A 20,645-nucleotide genomic window follows, 5' to 3' on the forward strand; every position below is an offset into this window, starting at 1 on the left:
TACCACTACTACTAATAATAATAATAATATTATTTCTAAAAATCTAAATTTGTATCAAATAATTCCTATTCATTCACATTTTTCTGAGTAGTTTATAGTAATTGCAGGGAAATAAGTGTTCAACATGACTAATAGTAAACTGGAATAAACACCTGGAGCATTTTCTGCTCGGTTGTCCAGCAGCCTGCAGTTTTGTGGATGTGCGGAAGAAACAGAAAGCCACAGCTGCCTACTATCCACAGCGCTTAAGGAAAGAGGCAGCAGATGCTGCTAGCTAAGGCTAATATTTGGGGGAAAACAAGTGATGAATGCTAGTTTGTTCAGGAAACACAAGATTCATTCTGCTTTCTTTCTCATAGTGTGTGGTTTGTGGAATATATAAGAAAAATTTTACCCAGATTTGTCCAATGTATTCCGCAATCTTTTTTTAATGTGGATTTTGCCAAATACCAGCTGGTGCTATTGTGGCACGGCTGCAGCCGGTATCATGATTTCAATGTGATTTTTTTTAAAACGTCCGAGTTCCACACAGAGTGATGGCAGAGTGTCTCGTGCTTTCTGAAGATGTTTCCCTCTTGGTTTTGTATCCAGGACGGATGCTCTGTTGAGTGACAGGGCTAGGCGTGTGCACGTGCATGGACTCCCTGTCCACCCCACAAGTCTGAATGCAAAGGAGTTGCTGGGTCTCATTGCTTGTTTATAGACAGAATATTTCAGCCACAATAAATAAATAAATAAACACACACACGCACACGCACACACACACACACACACACTTCTGCAACCCATCCAAATAAGTGCCTGGGAATAATGAAATGGGACTTGTAAAAGACACATGCTTTAGTAAGTAAAACTTTGCCCTGTTCCCTTGTGGTTTGTGTGGTTTCTTGTATTCCAAGAGTAATTAGACCCCTCAATTACCTTTAATTATCACTTCCTTACAAAAAAAAAAAAAAAGAAAAAAAACACTGGTAGAGTTTCACTAAGACACTTTATTAAGAGCAATAACAGAAAAGTAAAAATAGCAGAATGTTTAGTGACACATACAATATTATACTTGTCTAAAAAATGTCTGAATGTAAAGAAGACAATGCAGTTCACCTGGTCCATCTAAGGTTCATGGTAACCTAATCTAAGATTAAAATTTTGCAGGTGAGGGTCCTTGTTATGGTGGCAACTGTCACTGTACCCATCTTATTAAGATAAATATAGCGATAGGGAGATTTTCACCAGCAGCTGAGAGAAGGGACAGATACATTTATCTTTCCTTGGATGGTGTTTTGGGCTGCTGGGAAAAAAATGGGTTTAAGCTCCTGGCCTCACAATGTATGTAAATGTATGTGCATTTCTATAGAACAGCCAGATCTATCTTCACTCATAAAGGTCTCATCTCTGCAGCTAAAAACATGAAGATTGAAAGAAAGACAGAAACATGAGCAGACAGTTGTAATTAATATATTCTTAAGATTATACTTTTTATACTGAACTGTGTGTGTGTGTATGCAAAGCTTTATGGATTTCACTGGAAATATTTCTGATCTGTTCTCAGTAAGGCCATAAAATCTGATTACTTCCCAGATGCAAAGATTTTAGGTGTGTCTGTGTTTTTAAGTTATAATTTATTGTTATATTATTATTATTACGTATATTATTATTATAATATTCTTCCTCTAGTGCTGGAGAACACACATGTATTAATATATGTCTCTTTGAGAGTAGATAATGATGTAACAAATGAAGGGCTTTTATTTAAAATACAATATCGTTATAAAAAAAGTTTTCTTGCATATCCTGTGTAGAGTCCAAGTGAAGAAAATATTATCTAATACAGACAGTGTATTAAAGGAGGCTTAATGTGTTAATTACCTACATTTAAGACAGCATTATTATGAGTATTAATTTTTTAACAGTTGCTTTCTAGAAAAAATGCAATGTGAATCAAAAACATTGACTCAACATTCCCTTTTTAATCTGTTTTCCACTCCTTAAAATGTAAAACATTTGTATGTAAATCAGTGTGTGTTGTTGCAAATTGAAATGTCTGTACCTATGTTAGGACACTACTTTTTAATTTGTTATCCTAAAATATTATTCAATTCATCTTAATTCAAAAAAGAAACGTAATAAAATGTGGATGCATATAAACTCTACTATATACAGGGTTTAATCACTATGCTTGTTACTATACATACAGATAAATAAACCAAGTATTCTAATAAATTTAAGGCAGAGTGTTTAGGGGAAATATGAGGTTTGTCCTTTTTTTAAGATGGCAGATTCAGGTTAAAGCTACCCGTGCTGTGACTGCCTAATCTCTCTTCCATATATTTGCTTCTGTTGACAGATGATGTCATGATATATCAATAGTAAGACCAGTGAGAAGCAAAGGATTTTATACACTGTCAGCAGGGCAAAAAAAATCTATACACATTTTGTCGTGATAGTTGGACAATATTGGCATTAAATAGAACAGTTATGGTACATTTTGTTTTTGTTTTTGTTTTTTTTTTTTTTTGTGGAGTGCAAATGGAGTCTCCAACCTAATCTGCAAGCAGTTACCGCAGAGCATGCGGATGAATTCCTTTGGAAACTGCTATTTGGAAAAAAGCAAAGAGGTGGGCTGGGGGTGGGGGCGGTGAGAGCAACAGTGCGAGTAAAAAGGTCCAAGGGAACGACTCAGGGTCAACCAAGAAAGAATTCCCTTGAAATGGACTGCAGTGGTGAGCAGCGGAGAAATGACCTCGCTGCAGGAGAACAAAGGCAAGCGAGGCGGCCTGAAGCCCGATCGGGAGCATCCGTCTCTTTGTCGGGGGGCGGGCTGAATTCCCCAGGGACCGTGCCACTGGGGAACGGGGGACGGGGGGTTGAGGGACTCGGAACTCGGAAGGTAAATCAGACGGGGCGTGGCCAGAAAGCATGCACGCCACACGCGTGCCTAAGCACAGACCTAGTCGAGGGTTGTGCCAGGGGTCGCAGCAGGGGTCCCCCATACAGAGTGGACTGTCAGGAGGGAGGCTAATTGGCCGTCTGAGAACCCCAAAGGTCTGCCTTGCAGGCCGGCAAAAGGGCATCCGCCCAATCTGAAACAATACATTTATTATATTTTTGCCTGCTAAACAACAGCTTTTCCAAAAAAAAAAAAAAAGCATGAGTTATTCATGTGCTGAGGGAAGAGCCACATGATGTTGTCCTGCTTGAAAAAAACGGTATCAGTCTTTTTTCCAGAAAGGTATAATTTTCACATTTAAATAATGAAGAAATACAAGCCATCACTTCAGCAAGTCCGTATTATTGTGCCGGAATGCTATATTTTTTAATCCACATAAAGTCCCTAATGGGGTTCCAATTAAAAATAAGCCTAACCCTGCCCTGAAGGGAAATGTCTAATTATTCTGTTGGCTGTTGCTTAGGTGGCACCTTAAGTAATTAATATGCACCACGTGTTCAACTTCTCTTCATTACGCAAACTTTGTTAATGTAAATTGTTCATAATCTCTTAATTACAGCTACTGGAGAAATAAGTAATTATAGAGGAAGGCCTCCCATGCTGGATTTCAAGGTGCAAGATGGGTTATGCACAGGTATTCGTGGCTGTTTTAGCTATTTGTGGTTTCCACTTTATTGAACTTTAAACTTACAAACAGTCTAACTTTGAGCAAGTAAAATAATTGCCTTAACAAGTCAGTTGGAACGGAATATTTTCTGCCCTTTGCAGTTGCTTCATACTGACCAAGTGTGACCTTACAGTCAGGGTATATTTAAGTAGATACACCTCTACAAAAATTTAGGAATATATGTCACATTCAGAGTTAGAAATATACCTTAAGATGAGTGTATATTAACCGTGAACAACATGTTCATATTTATTGCTTGCATATATTTCTTACATAACACATTCTCTCAGTTTTATGCCATGATTCACGTGTACATTCGATCAAAATTTTTAACCAGGTTTCATAGTATTACATTTTCTTACATTGCAAACATCATTAAAAGTTTAGAAGAGCATTCACATATAAATATGTTAAATGTATGTTTTCTCAGTATTTAATTAGTTTTGCTTTTATTTCATTAAACTTTGTGTACGCATTTAAGTGATGAGTTTAAAGCAAATAATCATTTTGCAGTAATCCATTGTTTTGTTTTGATTTTGTTACTTGTACTTGTAGCCTTGACATATTGACTTCTGCCGGGTGGTAGTTCTACTAGAAACTATATACCGTAATAAAAGAAGTCAATATTCTGTCAAATATAGTTTATTATAGATGCTATTTTAACTATATTTGCACTTGAAAATGCTGCAGCCCATAATTGTTTTGGTGATAGCATGATGCCTTTGGATAACTGAGAAACCAGGCCCCTTTTGGGAAAGAAAGCACAACAGTATAATTGTATTGCTCACCAACTGGGTGTTACACTTTATATAATGTATGGTTATTTTATACAGCCTGCAGTCACCAAGATGTTTTCAATTTAGCATGGCTGTGCGATCATGATATCACTTTCTCTGAGCTATTCCAGATTGGGACAGCCAGAACCGTGCGAGGTGATCACCTCGCCAAACTCAAAGCGTTTCTTTTGGGAAGAATAATTCCACAGTTGCTGAGGTACTGAAAAAGCAATCTGTGAAATACCCCTGGGTCACGTCTTTGGCCAGATGATTTGTGAGAAAATGTCATACATTAAATATAAGTTTAACATTTAACCGTACACAGTGAAACTGCTGTTTCCCCACAGTGCTCTGGGTTTAAGCAAATGGTCACAAAGAAGGCAGATCCCAGTGTGCCCAATCGCCACTCAATTGGGTGTGTATGTGGGGGGGGGGCATACACTGAAACACATCCCAATTGCATTGCAAATATGAGTCTGAGTAAACTTTTTCTTTTTATTACACTTTTCGGTGAGGAGCAGCCCACTAAACTGCAAGCAAACCAGTTCAGTCCAACGTATTGGCCGCCATCAGCCAAGGACCTTAATCTTAGCAGGTGTTGGTTTCATCCAAGCAGTAATAAGAAAGGACAAAGGTACTAACTAATTCATAACCCAGAGGCTGTCGCGAAAGCGAAGGGTGCCTCTTGGGATGTCAGCAAACCAGTCATGCCAACAATTCTGCAGTCCATTCCACCAGATGAGATATGACAGAATGGCTACAAAGCATGTCATTCTCGGCATGGACAATTGATGTTTTTTTTTTCTTTCTTTTTCATTTTACTTTTGTTGTTTGTTTACATTTTGCAAGTGTCCAAGGAAAGTTCTGCTCAGAATGATCACAAGGCATGGGTAGGAACTGGCCATGTGTCTCCTTCTGCATTTTTCAGATAAAAGGAGGGTGAAACAGGAGAGGGCAACCTAACATAGTGTTAATGTCCGCTGCTACCTGCTCATTACACAATTTCGATATTATTAGGGAAAGAGAACAAACTGTACCATACAGTATATTCTTCTAACCATGCACAAAAACGGTCTTGTGGCAATGTTATTCCATGCCAATTCATAGATACATGTAATCATATTTTATTGTTTTAGCCTTCAAAATGACTTGTTCCGCAACGCATTTGCAGTTCCGTGAAGAAGCTTTGAATCTGTACAAAGTAACATGTCCGCATGGAAGCGCTGCCCACTCCACACAAAGAAAAATCCCTAATCATCTGTCAATAGAATTCAACACAAGAAAAACCTAATACTTAATTTATATCTGGGTGGAGATGCAACATACCAGTAACTCTTTGTTCTGCAGAAATTCATTCATAGTGGACGTACTGCAAAACACCTTCATCTGCCTTTTAATCTTTTATTAAGACTACAAAATGTGCAAATCAATGTGCAGCCAATCAATGCGTATGATTTTGTACCGCAAGGACTATTTGTTTATCTTTTGCCCATAACATGATTTATCATGGGAAATTTATCCAAGGTTTCTGCGTAAAGCCTGATGGATTTAGTTGCCCAGATCAAAGCACTTTAAAAATGAAAAAGGGCTATGCTGGAGCATTTTTAAATTTTTTTTAAACCTAAAAGTAAACGTCCCTCCATTTTTTTAAGTTAAAACTGTAGGTAGTTGAACAGAGTACTTTTCTGAAATATCTTAATTGTTGATGTAATAATGAATTTGTGGACATCTTCCTTTGATCATCAGGTGCTCGACTGGGTCTTCCCATACAGCTGTAATGATCATCCAGGCACCCTAAGGCTACTGTAATAAATAATTCACTCTAAATTGTCAATTACAGGTGTATATGTAAATCACTCTTGCCTGCTAATTGCCTTTGGTGTCTTTAGCTTTCACACTGACACGTCGCATACAGCTTTTGTACCAATTTGTTCCGAGGGCTGAACATATGGAGGATCTCTGTGCAGTGTGAATCCTCAAAGGTTACACGCAAGTGTATATTTCACAAAACATTTTGCAAGGCAGCATGCAGTTATGAGAGAAGCAGTCCGTGTCTACATGTCTTTCATACATGCTCCGTGCTATCCACTAGGATCCGAGCACTAGAATCCAAGGCATTGTGGGAAATCACCTTAAATGCAGACAAGCCAGTGAAGAGATTCTAAGACATGACTGACTTCATGCCATTTCCACTGGACAACGAATGGCCCACAACAGAGTTTCTTAAGTGGGGAAGGATCAAAGGGCCGAGATGCCCATTGCAATCCAATTGAAATGTTCGCCAAGATCTCAGGGAGAAGCTTCTCGAAAAGCCACAGCCATTTTGATGCACTCAAAAAAGTTGCAACACTTGATGAGAGGACAGAAAATGCACATGACAAATGCCTTCTTCTCTTCTGAAGAGTACAAAATGCTATGCTACCCCATTTTTGTCTTTTGAATATGTGACTCTAACATCACATACAACATTTTAATGATTTCATTTACAGTATTAGATAAACTACTAGTGGAATTTTCTACCATCGTCTCACAGCTTCTGTTTCAGCATTTAAAAAAATTGCTGAAAATTAATGTCATATTATACCAGTCTTTTAATACTTCACTGAGTTTGACAAGTATAAAAAAACAACATAACCATGTTCCTTACTACTGTGTAATGTGAGAAACCTACTGTGTATCTGAGGTATTTGGGTGTTTGCTTTTAACCAGACCTTTTTCATTTAGTGCTGTCAATGGCTAAAAGCAGGGCCTCTGTACATTATACCCTTAGGTGTGTACTCTGTTCTGATGCAGTGAATGTACAAGCCCGAAGTGTGTTTTAAAGTCACATGTCATAAAGTATACCTGAGAGCCATGTGTTTCGGTGACCGCCAGGACAGCGTCTTGTCCGGCATGGTCTTGGAATTCAGCATATAGTTTCAAAAAGAAATGTTTCATAAATAAATTTTTGAAGGATTAAAGTAAGTGACATTTTTGGGGGAACCTTTAAGTGTTTTTTTTTAAAAACCTTTTTTCTGAAGTTAATTTTGAAATCCCTTTGACAGGTTCTTTCAAAATGGTTTCTCTAAGAGTACCGGTTTGTTTCGAATTATTATCATTATTTTTGTTGTTGCTGAGGTAAAACATAAATTTGTTTATTAAGATTTATTTATAATTCAATACACTGACTTTTTGTTATTGATTAGAATATTAACTATTAAATGATCACTTTATAAGCCTCAACTCCATTACACTGGCTGATAACAGGCCTTGTAATCATTACAGTTGGTTCTATATTTTTAGTGATTTTCCATGAAAGATAATATGGCACGCAGCGCTCTAACTTCAGATGGGGCAAAGACGGGAGCACGGGCAGCGTTCATGACGAGCATTTATCGAAACACCGGCACACAGGGAAATAATACTCTTGGTCCGAGGACCCCTTTTCCTCAAGGACCTGCGCCTCAAGCCAGCCTGCTTAGCACGCCCCAGGCTTTTTCTTCTTATTGCTGGCAAAGAGTCACCCCATTTCATTCCTGTAAGTCCCCCCAGTGGTTGAACACCTATTTACATTTTTCCCATAATCCAACTATTTACAATAAACACATTTTCCCACTCAAACTCACAGTAACATGAGTCGTTACAATAATTTACACCATAAGTGTTATTATCAACCTTCAGTTATCTGACACCTTTGTCCAATGCAACTTACAATCTCAGATAACCAACTTTTTAGCCACGATATACACATTTAAGTGGCTGGATAGTGTAACTGAAGCAATTTAGGGTAAGTACCTTGCTCAGTTGTATTAAATCAGGAGAGGGATTTAAACCAAGTACTTTCAGATTTCAAAATAACAGTCCTAACAGCTATGCCACCTGTTGGCCCTGAAAAATAATAAAATATTTTAGAAATACTGAAAAATCATTGGGGGGGGAGGGTTGTGGTGGTGCAGCAGATTTGGCTGGGGCTCGACTCCTGCATCGGGTGCCCTGCAGCAGGCTGGTGTCCCGTCCGGACTAGGCTCGGGACAAGCAGTTATAGATATTGTGTGTATGTGAGAAAAATTACAAAGTTAGCAGTGTAACTGCTTATCAGATGCTGTATAACTTCTTTATTATCCAAGAGGTTTGGTAAAAGCTCTATTACCGTTTTGAATTTTTTTTTTTTTTTTTTTTGTATTTTAAACATTTGATGCCTGAATTATAGAATGCACTTCAGAAAGAAAAAATAATATGTAAGTTACGTATATACATATGTTCCTTAGCTTACTCAACATACTGTCAGCCTCAAAAGCTGTGATTAGCTTGCTAGTTATTTAGATTGTAAGATATTTACCATTGTAGCTAATTCAATTTAGATTTTTCTGCATTTTTTGTAGGTACATAAGCACTGTGCTCACATTTCCTCTACTTGCTAGACCTTTGAATCTAATGCATATCCATCCTTGTTAACTCAAACTATGCTCACCCTTACAGATGATTTGCTGATCTTTTTTATGAACACATTCTACCTCTCATTATTGTAGTTTTTTTTTTTAATCTTACCAAAAAGTCAAAATTCATTATTGTTTCTGCAGTATGTACTGGTTTCGAGGAAAATAATATTTTTTTCTATATATGTTTTTTCTTCTTTTCTTTCTTTTCTGGCAGGAACCTTCAGTTCTTAAAGTGTAGCCAAGAAGGCACTAAAGAGCCACCTGGCCCATCTAAGTTGAGACAAGTAAACACACTTCTACTTTTATGTCCTGTGACACTTCTTAGATGGAGTAGGAACTGTATGAGCATAGACAACTTACACCGTTTGTGAACATAAAAGGACTTTTTGTTATTTTACTCTCTGAATATCTGCAAATAAGCACATCCCTATGTAAATTGACAATGTAATAACTGACACTATAACAACAGTGATGGAATTTAAACCCCCTGCATCATCTTGCCTTTAAGATCGAAGAATGTTTTTCCCCAACAGATTTTGTCCTTTCTCCAAGAATGGAAATTGTTTAATAAAGTGCAGGATATTACCTTTAGATAAAAACTAGATCCACATAGGTTAAATAATAGACGGCTCTCCAGGGTGAAACCCATTGGAATATTATGTTTTATGTAGTTTCAGGTCCTTCTTTTAAAAGCACCTTATTTCAAACTGGCTCTAAGTCAAGGGTTTTAAAGTTGGCCCCTGCATTTAGTTTTTTCTTCAGTTACTAAGCCTCATTAGGATTTAAACACTTCTCCAGTGTCTGCAAATGATATTTTTTTAATTGGAAGGAAAGAGGTATTACTAGAGTCACACCTTCAATGCCTCAAAATGACAAGACAATACTCTGAGGGAAAGTTATCTAGAAATGGACAGATTCGGATGAGAATAAATACAGTACGTATATCAGGAAGGAACTAACTATTAGAAACATTATGTGAAAAAAAGGACTCCAGCTCTGGAGTAAGTACATAAAAATTAGTCAGCTACCCAGGTGAGTTCTATTAAGTTGAGTATGAAATAATCATATGTTTCATCTACACGAGAGGCCTGGCAATCAACACTTTAATATGTGAATTTCAAAGGCAACATAAAACAGCTAACAGAGCTGGAAAGAGGAAAGATAGCATGAGCCTGAATTTCAAGTGCATCAGTCATAAAAGCTGCTGAATTATGTAATTTGGCAGGAGGAATAGTATTGAAAATCCCGACAGCATATGTCTCACAAGGAAAAAGTGAATTGAGAAAAAGAACTTGCACTGGATTGCTTATTGACAGGGATAAAATGAAAATTTGCAGGGTTGCTGTTAAAAACCAGAAAACAATGACTCCAAAAACTACCATAGAACTTAATCAATACCTTTGTGTCATATTCAAATTTGAACTCTATCTCTGTGAATCATCAGCTGGTAGTTATGGCATAGTTGCCAATTGGAAACCACTTGTTTCCAAGAGTAATATGCGTACAAACTGGGCCCGTGTTCCATGGGAAAATGTGGTGTGGTCTTCTTGGTGATATTTTTCACTAAGTCTGTTCAGGTGTATGTTTGAAGCTAATGGGTGCCTTCAACCCACATTGTCCATCACCAGCTGTTGCACAGGGTGGTGGAACTCAAATATCACGAGCAGCCATCTTAAGGAAAAGATCTAGAGACTGATCTACATGGTTATATCATCACCAAGTATTATGAAGACATTTTAGATGACTAGGTGCAATCCTATGTTGTAGGCACAATTTTCATATTCTAAGATGTTAACGTCTCCAAACAGTGATAAATAGGTTCAAGAGATGTTTCATGAGCAAGGAGGGTAAGTCAAATGCCCTACATGGCCTTTCAGGTCACCAGATATAAGCAATATTGAAACCTTATGGGAAGTTCGTGAGCACAGTGTGTAGAATGCATTTCCACCTCTTTCATTCTGTAAAAAACTAGAGGCTTTAATGAACCTTGAACCTTGGTGAAATATCCAAAAACACCAGTCATCATACGTAAGCAGCCTTACAAAATTTTGAGACTCCTGTTAAACATTTACATGTACTTTGATTCATTTAGCAACTTTTACATTCTATGGCTTGCGTATAACTTTTATTTCTCTGCGACATGTTTCATGCCCTCTTGGATATTTCCAGTGGAAAATGAGGTAACGCAAATCCTCTAACTGGACAGCAAGGACAAGCGGAATGATCACACATGTGCATTGTGGTCACCAAACCCAGTCTCCAAATGCCAGCACCAGGCTGCCCTTGACCTGTCAGCGCTTGGATCCTCGGCAACCTTCAAATTAATGAAAGAAGTCATGGACTTAGTAGATACAGCTGTTCCAGAAGCAATGTCCATGTGAGGGCTTCAAACAACTGTTACCCGCCTCATGCCTTCCCCTTGCCTCATCTGAAGTCTCACAAACCGCTGGAGTACAGTCATTCCACCACAGAGTCTTTTACCAACAGAGAAGAAGTTAGGCATTACTGTCTCTGCCAAGGTCCAGGATGTTAAGTCTTGTATGTTATGTTTAGCCACAGAGAAACAAGCTGGTTGCATTGGACTTAATAGCAACCACCAATCCAAAACAAGACTGAAACAAGATAAAAGAGGTCAAGCAAACACTACAAGTCTCACCTAAATTAGTATTCTTCCATTATTTTTTTCCATTTTCAAAATTAATGACTTGAAAATTTTAAATAGGATATAGAAAATATGTCTTCTCATTGTGTAAATGCACCGTGTTTTCAGTGGATTACATTATTTTAGTACTATATATCTATTGAAAATAGTGGCTTAAGGAGACACTTAAATGTTTAGTTTAAATATGATGCCAACACCTTAACTTGTAACATTAAGAGAAATAATTGTTTACATTTTAGATTATTGTGAGAATTGAAATGTTAAATATTTACCTCACACTTTCTGATTCTGTTATTGTAAGTGGTAGAGAATTATTGATTTGATAAATTTCTGAAAGAGTACCAGCTTCAGGGTAGTAAACAAAGTACACAGGCTAGCAAACATGCACTACACTTTGCATTTTACATGTTTACCAGGAATGTTGTACAAGAACTGAATAAGATATGAATGTCACATAATTGTCATGTTAAGCAGTGGCTCTGTCAGTTTTCTGTTCTTTTTCCTAAAATCTGATCCTTGTGTCTTGTCCAAGGTGCTATGTGTATGAACGGTTAGCTACTACCGTGCAACATCCAATTTTGTTTAAAAAATGTGACACACAGAACAAAAAATCGAAGGAACCATTCCAGCTGACTTCTAGTGTGCATGCATCATTTTTTCAACCCATGATCCCTTGGATCTAACTGTTCCACAGTGTGAAATTCTGCCACAGTTTTTGAGGGGTCTGCCCCATTGATTTTACTATAGTTTAGTGTTACCTGCAGTAAATAATGTCTTTTGTAGCCTTCGGGAACAGCTGGTGCCCGTGCATTAATTCTTCTCCTGTTTGAACACACAGCGGCATATGCACCTCTCTTTTGTCTATTATCCCACTCCCATGTTATTCCCAAATATTGACTCGGCCTGCTTTTATCAGCGCTAACTGCTCGGAAGCTTCCCGGACTCATGCTCGACTCCGTTTCCTGCTATTGATTACCTCGCTTGCACCAGCAGGTAGCCATCCGCACAGGTTGTCCTGAAGAATCGCTTCCAATGACTTTACACGCACAATTTACACGGAATTGTTTAAAGGGAATATTACCCTCAATACAAATCAGTGAACCTCGTTTAGCCAATATGGTACAATGCAAGCAGCCTGTACATTGTCACATGCTGGATGTTTGGAGAGGCAGCCACATTCTTCATATTAATGCTTTTTTCTCCTCTTTTTCTTTTTTACCTACCCTTTGTTTTTCTTCTTGCCAACAGGATGCTGTTTTATTCTTTGTCTATTTATATTAGTGTTATTACCGTGACATCTTGTTTTTTTGCTTGTCAGCAAAAAATACATAAATAAATTTCTGTATACATTTATATGTGTCTCTGTGTGTAATTTTAAAGATGTGTGTGTCTCTCTGCCTGTGTATGTGCGTGCATTTGTGTTGGTACATGTGCACATCTGTTTTTGTGTGTGCGCACGTCAGTGCTGGTGCCTTGGAAATTATTTGAAAAATAAGTTCAAAATTTTCCTATTTGCAAAAATAATGCTTCATGCCACGGAATGTTTTTGATTATATCCAATCAGGCGGCAGACAACAAAGGACCTTTTATTTAAGGATATGAAGTGAAAATAAAAAACAGAAAACATCTTAGCTGGCAAAGGTCTACATGTAATATACTAAAGGTGGCTGCACAGATTCTGCCTCTTTTTTCTCATTTAAAAAGGATCACATTAAGATGGTCCAGCAAAAGATTCTGGTTTTTAAGAGAAGGTCAAAGGTATAACATAATTATACTACAGAAGAGAAGTTCATGTGACACATGCTTTTAAATTACACACAAAACGCAACATGCAAACAACAGCGGCAATGTAACTCCTTCGTACTAAACCAGTGTTTTACACATGGACATCTATATTTTGGGGGATTTACATCTTATAAAATATTTCCTAATTAAAATGTCAAGTTTTATTTCTGTTAACTCCTTATTCGTCCTCCGTGTTTAGATTTATTTTCGTCCAAAACTGGGAAAGCTCCCCGACTTGCAACCTCTAATGAGATGCACACATATGGCCTTTATATAAATCACACTGTCCAAACCCCCCAGTCCTGTGTCTTTTGTTAAAAGATGACCTGTGCTTTTTATACCATTTTCTTGCACCCCATTAATATAGATTATTTCCATTTTAATTTTTTTTTATACTGAATTTAGGTGACATACACCTTTGCCAGGTGCATTTTCAGAGAACCTTCAGGAAACATATATAAAACAATGAGACATTTTGTGTAAGGAAATGAAAGCAAGAAAGCAAAGATAAATGGCAGTGAATGTGGAACTGAGTAATTCTTGCGCTCAGAAATAATCTGTATATTTGCACTAATTCCAGGAGTAGACCACCATTTTATTTTCTGAAATGTGGGCTGTCACAAAAGGTGCATTCACAGAAAGAAACGGTACCCGAATCTTTCATGAGCTCCCTGGTTCAAGAATTAAATTATTTTTAAATACAGCTTATGCATTTTACATGACCCACGCTTCCTATCCTTTTTTTTCCCCCTTTTTAAAAGAGCGTTGAGGGGGAGCCCGGCATGTGAACCCCAGGACTTGCAGACTTAACGGGAAAGTTAACCGATCTGGCCCGCTCGCTCATCCTGCCGCTCCGCTGCCAACCTGAAGCCCACCGAGCACTTTTGTCGGTGATTTTGCAGGAAGGAATCCACGGAGAATCCTGGAAAGCCTGCAACCCGGAGGGAGAGAAGGACAGGAATAGCAGCAGCAGGCAAACTGCACAAAGGCAGGTGTGGTATGGGAATTGCCTTTCTGTTTATACTCAGAATTCACTGCCGGAGTGCACTGTGCTCGCTGTGGAAAGATACTAGGGCCATTTTCTATATGTCTTTTTTTTTTTTTTCTCTTGGCATGTGTGTGTCTGGGGTTTTTAATGCCAGCAGGATAAAAAGCAGGCTTTACAGGCTAAGGTTTGATGTGCTGTTTGTCTTGGTTTGCCTCTCAGCAAGCGTTGCGGGGAGGTTCGTTCGGATTTATCTGCGTTTCCTGTACTCCCCTCCGCCAGTGGGGAGAGAAGGATACAGAAAAACGGATCCTAGGACATTTAATCTTTGGGGAATTTTACGGTAGTTAGCGGTTGTCAGCAATCGACTCCTAAACGTAAAACACAGTTGCCACTTTTTATTGGTTGCGCGGATGTTTTTTTGGACAAATGTTTTGTCAGGTACATATATCTTTTTTGTGTCTTCTTGCGTTGGTTATATTTTGTGCTGTTTTGCTTTAACTGTAGTTATGCACATATGAGCATATGTATGTGCGTGCATGCCTGTGTGCAGAAGAATTTAAACTTTTACGGTGACTATGTGCTTTTAATGTCAAAGAACTAATCAAAACCACCAGGTCAGCCAAGTCCCTGTTATCTGACAGACAGTCATGTGTATTCATTTAGAGAGAATACAGCTGGTTCATGCATTAAAATAGCTTTGAATGCAGGTTGAGCTGAACGAGCCTATTTCTACATATTACAAACTATTACGATAAGTTATCACGCTTGACCGCATATTTTTCATCAAAATCCAGAAGATGTACTTATAGCTGGTGTTTCTCCATATTGTTTTTAAGTAGGCTAAAGTGTTTGTCAAGGTGAATTCAGGAATTTGTAAATTAATTGCAAATTTATGAGTGGTGTCGAATAGCCAAATTACACCCTGTTGCTTTAGGTATGGAGAAAAAGAAGGCCAGTTTCTCCTCTGCAAGTGATATACTTTAAGCTAAATAAATAAATAAATAGATTAAAAAAATAAAGTGCCTATCGAAAGTAAATTAAGTTCTTTAGACATGAGCCTGATCCTTGATATTTTGTAAATTTTTGTGAACTTCATAAGAAAATGGGCAGCCTCTCTGCTCTGTGGGTTTCTGCAAAGTACAATGTTTGCTTGTTTTACGTGACCCCCTTTTTGTTGGAGCCGTACAAATGTAATCTTACACACGTGTAACCTCGACTGATTTTCAGACTGATGTCAATTACGATTAGCATATCAATGTTCCCAGGGAGATGTGGGTAAAGTGCCTCAAAAGCTGTCCATTTTGCATGGAAAGCGGGGCCTGCCGCCATCCAGGATGATTGCGCGTTGATTGTTCGATTCAGAGCTTCATTTGAAGGTTACTCTTTAAATCAGGAAAGAGCTGGCATGGAATCTAATGGACGAGCAGAGCAGTCAAAGTCACTGCGACGTGCCATCGGCATTGTCTGATTTGCTCCTTATTTCTGTAGCCATCTGGTGTTGCCAGTACACCTTAAACATGCAAGAATAAGGCACTTTACACCACCCAACAGAGACATACTTCTCAACTGATGCATGATATGTATATGCATGTAAAAATATGGATAGAGAGCATAATATAATCTACTTAAAAACCTAGAGTCATGTAGACGTGTAGTTGTAAGTAAATACATATATTTAAGCCTCAGATAAATTTTTAATATACGTGAAATGAATCGAATGCGAAAACTCATTTTTAGACAATGGACTCTGGAGCATCCCCCTGCATCTCTTTAAGCTCCACCATGGCGTGAAACAATATATGTGATGCCCAGCTTGGTGAAACTGAGCAGGTTGCTGTCAGTTTAAAAATGACTATAATAAAAGTGACCATGAAGATGGATCTTGTGGTTTTGCGTTTCTAATCAGTCATCTGTGAAGAACACTTTTGCTTTGATTCAGCAGACTGGTGACAGCTGTGATTGATAGTGCATGGGGATAAAAAAAGGTTATTAACTGTCTTCCTATTAAACTTGGTGAAATAGTCTTCTTTAGGTACACAATGTGTGTGACTTAAGCTAGAACCACTAGTAGGTGAGGTGGCTGAAGGTGTCTTAACAACATACTCTTCACCTAATTGGTGAATTTGCATCTCTTCCACTTGCACAATTTGCATTCAGGTTATGTAGGTTTCCGTCAGGTGTGTGTTTGTTTATATTTTACCATATTTTGTAATGTTTTGTGTGAAATTATCATTTTTGCATATTTCTTAAATATTGCTATTGCTGATTTAGTCATAACTAAATCTGCTATGAATACATGCTTGTAATTTCCTTGTTACTAAATTAATTTTTGATTGAATAAACCATGAAGAGATCAAAAACCAAACAAATTATTCCTACCTCAAATTACAAAATACATGTATGGACTGAGGGTATCATGAACATTTTGTGTCAGCAACCAAAAGTAGAAGAATGATTTACTGCACATATATTTGTAAAGTGAGCAAATAAAGCCAGCAGTTGTTCCTTGTTTTTCACACTATGCAAAATTTTGGTTTGCCGTAATATTATGAAAATGGTACGTAACAGGACAGTGTTTGGCACAGTAAAGGCAAAATAAATTGACCCAGCTAAAAAAATGCATGCATGAAAAATACAGTATAGACTGTCACCCTTCCCTTATCACAGCACCGGCAGACAAAGCCAATACATGGAGAAACACTTACCTAATGCATGAGAATTATCTTCTATTATCAGCCAATGCAGGATCACCTCTGTACACCCATGATGCTCTTCCAGTCCAAGATTTCATTTCCTTTTTTCAATTTTTCCAACTGTCCTTTTTTTCGCTGGCACTGTTGAAATATCTGCGCAAACAGATTCCAGCCTTAAAAAGGCACTGAGGGGGTGTTCTTAGCTATTTGGCCCTTGGGTGCATTTCCAATATGAGCAACTGAGGCAAGCTGGAGATTTTCTGTTCCACACTAACATCAGTGTTGCCAGCCCTGTCGGCAAGTAAAACCACCGGTGTCTGTGTATTTTACTCATAAATAAAAATACAACTGTTCAGTGTCTCTGTGCACAATTGCACCCCTATTTATTGGATAGCAGAATGATTATGATTTTTTGGAGATGTACATTGTTCTTTGATAAATACTACATATCAAAGGTGTGGACTCCTGCGTGTGCATTCATGTATGGCAAAAAATTCAGAAGCAATATTTTGATGTGTGCTTTCCTCTGCCGTTTGCTTTTCTTATAAATGACTATGAATGTGACATAATGATATCTGTGCATATTTTAACAGACCAGAACAAAGTATTGGAAAAATTTATTTTCTGGAAATTTGCTGTACTCACATTGGTTTATACATATTTCCAAAGAAGCTATTCGTATTAACGTTATATATATATATGTGTGTGTGTGTGTGTGTGTGAATACGTTAGGATATTTGTATTAACGTATTTCCTTTTACAAGATTCATTTTTTCCATCTGTGTAATGATATTGTATGTGAATTTCTCTTTTATGAGCCTGTGCTTAACTTAATGTTCACCATTGCAGTTTAATAAATAATTTACCTAAAATTAAATTGGTCTTTACACTTAAATTGTACCTATCTAGACTTGTTGTATAAGGCAAAATTTTTCTCCAAAAAAAACGTGGAATTCAGTGGAACTGTATTAAAAGATATTCACACATTGTAAAATTTATCATTTTGATTAAGTGCATTCATTTTGACATGCTGGTTAAATTATCTGTGACATCCACGGTTCAGAATATCCTTCCCTTTCTCATCTTCACACAGGCACTTTCTTATTCATTCACTCCCTCTCTACATGCACATCAAAACTTATTATGCACATAAAACAAGATGAGTATACATTTTGTGATGTATTTCATTCTGTTTTATTTTTGGGGTCGGAATTTACCTGACAAAAGTAATGCACGTGTTCAGGATGCTTGTCTTTTTTGGGTATAATAAAACTCACAAGCTGTTTCGAGTTGGCCATGGGATTCACTGGAAGGCATCATTGACATTAAGGAACATGCAGAGGTCATAAGTCTACCAGTCATGTCAGCTTCATCTGAGGCCCATGTTGAATTACTTGGTTTAGCTGTGTGCTTTAGATGAATTCAGAAAGAACGAGGAAAATAAATAGCCAAAATACATGACATAAAAATAACGGCATGAAATATTCTAATAAATAAATCATTACCTGGGAGGAAAACCTAATACACATCTTGTGCTATTTCCTTTTGCCAAATCTTCCAAAGCACGATTGCAAAGAAAACCTGATCAGAACAGGTTCAGTATTATGCTGTGCATTTAAATTGGTCTTTGACTAGCTGATTTACATAAAAAGGTATGTCTGGCCACCATCATTAAGCAACTCCTTGGGAAATAATTTATGGCACTTACTGATAATAATGTGAAGACAGAATCATTTAGCGTGTTTTGCACATATACGATAAAATGCATCTAACTGTAGTATTAATTAAACGTTGTTAATTAGAGCAAAACAGCATTCTTCACATTTGGGACTGATGGCCGTTCCTGGCCTGATATTTCAGCCAGCTGGACTCATCAGATGTGTCGGTTAGGTTGCCATGGGATTGACTTCTTGCCTTTGCGGTGCTGACCAATTGTATAAGGCTTATTTACCATGTGGGGATGGACCATTGAGTACTAGAAGAGGTATTCCCAGTAACCCCAAGAGATAAGTGGTGGGAGGGTGAAAGTATATTGGAATTGGCAGAGGGCTTGCTAAATTAATTACCCACTGTTCATCAAAATTGATTACCAACACATTCAGGTATTCGGGAAGGTTAGTTATTTCAATAAAAAGCTTATTTATAACAAAACATTTATTGTATTTTTTTAGAATAATCATCTCTCTTTTACTGTTATCTATGTCAGTACTAGTGTTAGGAGTAAATTAGTAATAAGGTCCTTACATTATAAATAGAGTAATCTTAACATGATGGGGTATCAGTAACATATTTAAATCATTTGGAGGAAAAGTGACATTAACTATAACTTATACATCAAGGTTTATGTTTGACTTAATTAAAGTCATTTTCCCGTTAATTGGGATTAGTTATTAACCTGCTCCTGCCGTTCTTAGAAACAGAGATTGCAGGTGCAGACTGTGGACTTGTCCAGTGTATTGTGTGCACCCAAATAACTCAAGTTGCAAGCGAAAGCCTCAGTGGGAGAAACATTCCGTAAATACCAATAAGAATAATCATAAAAGAGACTCCTGCTCGCTGGTCAATTAAAGATGGATCAGCATTGAGAAGATCTGACCCGGGAGGGGCAAGGGGCCAAATGGAGTGTGGGGGGTGTACAGAGGGGATGCACAGGGGATGCATAGGGGTGTGCGCGGAGGGGGTGCACAGGGGGTCCAGACAAAGGTTGAAAAGAGGGAGGTGTAGTCACCCAGTGTCTATCTCTGTGTACAGTTTAGTGTAGATTTCCCTGATGTGATCGACTGGCCAAGTGAAGTCAAAAAAAATCCACTCCCCCCAACACACGCCTGGCTAAATGCTTTGCAGTCACTTGCATTGATTTTCTTTATCAAATAAACAGAATGCCACCGCCATCAAAGGCGCTCTACTCCTCCTCCTCCTATTCCTCCTCCTATTCCTCCTCCTCCTCCTCCTCCTTCTCGTGCACGGCGGCAGCAGCTGTGATTTCATGTACATTTATTTGACTGGCACTCTGCTATTTTAACACCCCCCCCCCCCCCCCCCCGCCCCACCCTAACAAATCACAATGTACGTTAAGGCCAACCTTATCTAATTAATTTACATTTTTTTTCAGCTTGGATGAAATTCTCAAATCACCAAGTCAATAAATTTGTTTTTTTTTTTATAGTAATGGATAAAGGATCACAATTAAATAGTCGCTTATTGTTTAATTAAGTGCATGCTGCAATTTGAAAACAAAATAATACATTTGTATAGGTCTTTGTGCTGTGATTGAAGTAGTGCCCAGTTTTTTTTTTTTTTTTTTTTTTTTTGGGGGGGGGGGGGGGGGGGTTGATTAAGGTGCTCTTGTAATTGCTGTGGCCAGAGCATTAGCTCTCGTTGTACATGTGGAAGTAATTGGTTCTTACATGGAATAATGTTCTGTACATACATTTTACAGTCTCCTTTGGCATGAACGTGTTTTCCTTAAGAATCAGAAAATCCGCGTTTTGGGGGGGGGCGGGGGGGTTCTCATGCTGTGTATAGATTTTCGTTTATGTAATCGATCGGAAAGCCCCCAATACATTGATTAAGGTTTAGTGTTTTACAAACAAGCGTTTATGCATCTCGTTGTTAAGGCAGGAATTTGTTTCAGAATTGCGCAGGTCCTACATTTCCGGACCTTGTTCGGACAATGCAAAAAAAAAAAAAAATACAAACAAGCATGGAT

At 37.9% G+C, this 20,645-nt stretch overlaps 1 long non-coding RNA gene across 1 annotated transcript in view; it reads left to right on the forward strand.

Moving 5' to 3' along the window:
* The window catches only part of LOC108935352 (uncharacterized), a 43,629-nt gene extending 32,171 nt beyond the window's left edge, over nt 1-11,458 (forward strand). The window contains exon 4 of the long non-coding RNA XR_001966196.1: nt 10,978-11,458. This is a non-coding gene — a long non-coding RNA (uncharacterized LOC108935352). The remainder of the gene's footprint in view (nt 1-10,977) is intronic.
* Nucleotides 11,459-20,645: the final 9,187 nt, after the last annotated feature.

The sequence above is a fragment of the Scleropages formosus genome, chromosome 9 (assembly GCF_900964775.1).
Source record: "Scleropages formosus chromosome 9, fSclFor1.1, whole genome shotgun sequence".
NCBI classification, from domain to species: domain Eukaryota; kingdom Metazoa; phylum Chordata; class Actinopteri; order Osteoglossiformes; family Osteoglossidae; genus Scleropages; species Scleropages formosus.